At 46.8% G+C, this 5,384-nt stretch overlaps 1 pseudogene; it reads left to right on the forward strand.

Annotated features, from left to right (window-relative positions):
• The first annotated feature begins 126 nt into the window (after positions 1-126).
• On the forward strand, positions 127-1,129 carry LOC127044268 (olfactory receptor 52E2-like; annotated as a pseudogene).
• Positions 1,130-5,384: the final 4,255 nt, after the last annotated feature.

The raw sequence follows: 5,384 nt of genomic DNA on the forward strand, positions 1-5,384 counted from the left end.
AATGTGAATAGCTATAAAATATTTACTGTACTATTTGATATAAAGCATGTAACCCCCTTGCTGTGCATCTCTCCCTTTACAGGCATCTTGAGCATTTCTGAGTCATACTGAGGCATCAACCACCTCATGGCAGCTTTCAGCTTCTCCCCCTTTGACCCTTCAACGTTCATGCTAATGGGCATCCCCGGCATGGAGGCTGCCCACATCTGGATTTCCATCCCTTTCTCTACGTTCTACATTATCAGCCTGTTGGGAAATTTCACACTTCTGTCTGTTGTAGGTAAGGAGCAGACCCTGCACAAGCTGATGTACCTGCTGCTCTGCATGCTGGCATTCACAGACATCGCCACACCTTCCTTCGTCGTACCAAAGGCACTGGGCATATTCTGGTTCAATTTGAAAGACATTACTATGGCTGGCTGTCTCACCCAGATGTTCTTCCTTCACATGGTTTCTGTTATGCACTCAGCCACCCTTGTGACAATGGCCTTTCGATCGCTACGTTGCCATATGTAACCCTCTGAGATACGCCACCATCCTCAGCAATGCACGAATAGCTAAGCTCGGGCTTGTAGGTCTGATAAGAGCTGTTCTCTTCATTCTGCCTCTGCCCCTGCTCCTGAGCAGGCAGCCATTCTGTGCCAACCGCATTATCCCCCACACGCAATGCGAGTACACAGCTTTGTTCAAGATGGCGTGTGGGGACATTACAGTAACCAGGATATATAGCTTGGGGCTAATGTTTGTAGTTTTGGGGTTTGACCTGACGCTCATTGCGCTGTCCTACGGTCAGATCATCAGGGCCGTCCTCAGAATCTCCTCTAAGAAATCTCACCAGAAAAATCTCAACACTTGCACAACCCACATCTGTGTGATGCTGACATATTATACCTCTAGTGTCTTCTCCAATCTCACATACCGGTTTGGTCAAGGCATCGCTCCCCATGTTCACATCATCTTGGCTGACCTCTATCTCCTCATCCCTGCCATGCTCAACTCGATCATTTATGGGATCAGAACCAAATTGCTTCGTGATAATGTAGGTAAATACACCTGCAGAAGTTGTTCACCTGGGGCCATTGACTTGAAATCTGTGTTAAAAGGGAGGGAATTCATATCTCCTCATTGATCAAAGGTTCCAATTTGGTTAAGCTCAACATTGTGGAAGTTCAAAGTCTGAGAACTTCCTCCCAACTAATATCTAATCACTCCATCACTGAGCACGGCTTTTCCGTGTAGGCCCGCCCAGAGCGGAGGGCAAGAGGGACAATTTGTCCCAGGCCCCGGGCCCAGCAGGGGCCCCCACAAGAGTTTTTCGAGGCCACCTGGAGCGGGTCCTTCACTCACGGGGCCCAGACCCCCGGGCTTGTTCTGCTCCCGGTCTTCAATGGCGGGGGGTCCTTCCACTCCGGGGAGGAAGGACCTACCGCTGCAAATTCCCGCCAAAGCGACCCGCCGCCGAAGTGCAGCCAGGTCTTCGGTGGTAGTTCGGGGGAGGGGGGCGCTTTCATTTCAGGAACTGCCGCAGAAGTGCCCTGAAGACCCGCAGCAGGAGCCCCCCACTGCCAAATTACCACCGAAGACCAGGCTGCACTTCAGCGGCGGGTCCCGCTTTGTGACTCTAAGATTATGTTTAAACTAGCACGGTAAGTGAACCTACTCTACGCAACTCCAGCTACGTGAATAAGGTAGCTGGAGTCGATGTACCTTAGGTCAAGTTACTGCGAGGTCCACACTGTGGGAGGGGGTGGGGGAGTCAAAAGGAGAAAGTCTCCTGTTGACTTATCTTACTCTTCTCTTTACTATACGTGCTAAATTAACTGCCGGTGGATAGATCTCAGAGCATCAATTCCAGCTGAGTGTAGACCTGACTTGAAACTACCATAAGATATTATAGCATTTTGAGGCAAAGTAGTTTTCCTTTAGTCTCTGTGCGGCCATGGTTCTTTTCAGTTTTACAAACAGAAGCTACACTTTCAGATAAACAAAGAGAAATAGAAAGAATCAGCAATGCTGAAGTTCTTTGTCATATGTACAGAGATTCGGTGAGCAAAATGTACCTGATTTTTCTACGTTGAATCCATCACATAATCTGGAGGATAAACCTAATGTTTCAACTGGAAAGTCATTATACAGGAAAACTACTGTAGGAATTGAGGATATTCTACTAGAGCTTACTGGTGAGAGTTGTGAAACCGTGTGTTTTTGAGAATTGGACTGCAGTATTTAACTACTACAGCACCTTTGAGTAAAAATAACTTACTGCGTTGTGCAGCTGATTTTGGAGTGAAACAGACTATGAACTTCCCTTGCGTCCCAGAGAGGGCTCTTTGTGATGTCCCCATGCCCACAGAGCGGGGTGTCCTGTTTTCATGAAACTTTCCCATTTTTGTTCATTGTTCTTGTGAGGGTTAGATCACAGAACCCCCCTTGGAAACTGCCAATTCATGTGCCAAGACTACTTCTGCCCCTGATTTCCTGACCTGGCAGCTCAGGACTCCAGCACCCTGTCTTGTTGAGCCAGACACGCCCGCCTGCTCCAACACAGACTCCAATTCACAGTCTGAATTACTTGCCCCACAGCTGCAGGCTTAAACCGAAAGCAGCTTACAGAAGTGTTCTTGTCTTTAACACTCCGATGCTCAACTTCCAGTGGGGTCTAAAGCCAAATAAATCCGTTTTACCCTGTATAAAACTTATGTAGGGTAAACTTAAATTGTTCACCCTCTATAACACTGATAGAGAGATATGCACAGCTGTCCCCTCCCCTCCCCCAGTATTAATACTTACTCTGGGTTAATCAATAAGTAAAAAGTAATTTTATTAAATACAGAAAGTAAGATTTAAGTGGTTTCAAGTAGTAACAGACAGAACACAGTGAATTACCAAGTAAAATAAAATAAAACACACAAGTCTATGTCTAATACAGTTAGAAACTGGATACAGATAAGATCCTCACACTCAGAGATATTTCAATACGTTTCTTTCACAGTCTGGACACCTTCCTAGTCTGGGCACAAACCTTTCCCCTTGTACTGCACTTTTTCCAGCTCAGGTGGTAGCTAGGGCATTCCTCATGATGGCTCCTCTCCTCTCCTCTCTTTATTCTCTTCCACCCATTAATATATCTTCTGCATAAGGCAAGACTCCTTTGTCCCTCTGAGTTCCTCTGGGGTGAGCAGACACCCTTCAGGCTGCTTTACGGAGCCCTTGGGACATTTGCAGGGAGCTGGTAGGAAGTGACCCACGTAGGCAGCAAGTATTATAGTCCAGGGGAGGCTAAACCTCCCTAGGGTATGCAGCCCCCAACCTGCCTTTGAGAGAGGGGACACCTGGACCGTGGTTTCCTGGCCTGCGCTCCACTCCTGATGTCCCCTCCTGCTTTTTCCCCATGGCCTCACCCACACAGCACCTTCTCTTGTCCCTGCTCCGCCTCTCCGCTGAGGCGCCCTTTGCTTCTCACTGAATCCTTCACTGAGTCCCTCCTCTCCTCCAGTCTCCTTTCCCCATGGCCTTTTGCCCACCGCCTGTTCAGTTCCTCCTCTCCTACAGACCAACCTCCCCTCTCCCAAGACCCTTACCACCTACCCTTTTCCAGTTAAAACTGAGTCACATTTAAAAGTGGGCTCTGGCCTCCTGGCACTCCATGTTCCAGCCCCCTTAGCTGAGTTGTTCCAGCAGCAGCAAGTATAACAGCAGGAGGAGTCACACAGTTGGGCCAGGTATAGAAGAAGGTCAAGGAAAGTCAAGGAAAGTGTGGGCCCCTTACTGAATGAGGGAGGCAACCTAGTGAGAGAGGATGTAGAAAAAGCTAATGTACTGAAAGCTTCTTTTGCCTCTGTCTTCACAAACAAGGTCAGATTCCAGACTGCTGCACTGGGCAGCACAGCATGGGGAGGAGGTGACTAGCCCTCTGGGGAGAAAGAAGTGGTTCAGGACTATATAGAAGAGCTGGATGAGCACAAGTCCATGGGGCTGGATGTGCTGCATCTGCGGATGCAAAGGGTGTTGGCGGATGTGATTGCAGAGCCATTGGCCATTATCTCTGAAAACTCATGAGGATTGGAGGAGGTCCCGGATGACTTGAAAAAGGCTAATGTAGTGTCCATCTTTAAAAAACGGAAGAAATAGGATCCAGGGAACTACAGGACAGTCAGCTTCAACTCAGTCCCTAGAAAAATCATGGAGCAGGTCCTCAAGGTATCAATTCTGAAGCACTTAGAGGAGAGTAAACTGATCAGGAACAGTTAGCATGGATTCAGCAAGGGCAAGTCATGCTTGACTAAACTAATCGCCTTCTATAATGAGATAACTGGCTTTGTGGATGAGAGGAAAACAATGGGTATGTTATTCCTTGGCTTTAGCAAAGCTTTTGATATGGTCTCCCACAGTATACTTGCCAGCAAGGTAAAGAAGTATGGGCTGGGTTAATGGATTATAAGGTGGACAGAAAGATGGCTAGATCGTTGAGCTCAACAGGTAGTGATCAATGGCTCCATGTCTAGTTGGCAGCCAGTTTGAAGCGGAGAGCCTCAAGTACTGGCCCAGAGGTCAGTTTTGTTCAATATCTTCATTAATGATGTTATCATAACCTTAGTCCCAGATTTGGACCTTAGCGTCCAAAATATGGGGGTTAGCATGAAAACCTCCAAGTTTAGTTACCAGCTTGGACCTGGTACTTGTTGCCACCACCCAAAAAATTAGAGTGTTTTGGGGCACTCTGGTCCCCCTGAAAAACCTTCCCTGGCGACCCCAAGACCCAAATCCCCTGAGTCTCACAACAAAGGGAAATAATCCTTTTTCCCTTCCCCCCTCCAGGTGCTCCTGGAGAGATACACAGACACAAGCTCTGTGAATCCAAACAGAGTGACTCCCCCTCTCCGTTCCCAGTCCTGGAAACCAAAAGCACTTTCCTATTCCCCCAGAGGGAATGCAAAATCAGGCTAGTAATCCAACACACAGATCTCCCCCTGATTTCTTACTCCCACCAATTCCCTGGTGAGTACAGACTCAATTTCCCTGAAATTTCCCAGTAAAGAAAACTTTAACAGGTCTTAAAAGAAAGCTTTATATAAAAAAAAGAAAGGAAAAATACATACAAATGGTCTCTCTGTATTAAGGTGACAAAATACAGGGTCGATTGCTTAAAAGAATATTGAATAAACAGCCTTATTCAAAAAGAATACAAATCAAAGCACTTCAGCACTTATATTCATGCAAATACCAAAGAAAAGAAACCATATAACTTACTATCTGATCTCTTTGTCCTTACACTTAGAAACAGAAGACTAGAAAGTAGAAACTACTTCTCCAAAGCTCAGAGAAAGCAGGCAGACAGACAGAAAACAAAGACCTCAGACACAAAATTCCCTCCACCCAAAGTT

This window comes from Gopherus flavomarginatus, chromosome 1, assembly GCF_025201925.1.
Source record: "Gopherus flavomarginatus isolate rGopFla2 chromosome 1, rGopFla2.mat.asm, whole genome shotgun sequence".
In the NCBI taxonomy this organism is placed as follows: domain Eukaryota; kingdom Metazoa; phylum Chordata; order Testudines; family Testudinidae; genus Gopherus; species Gopherus flavomarginatus.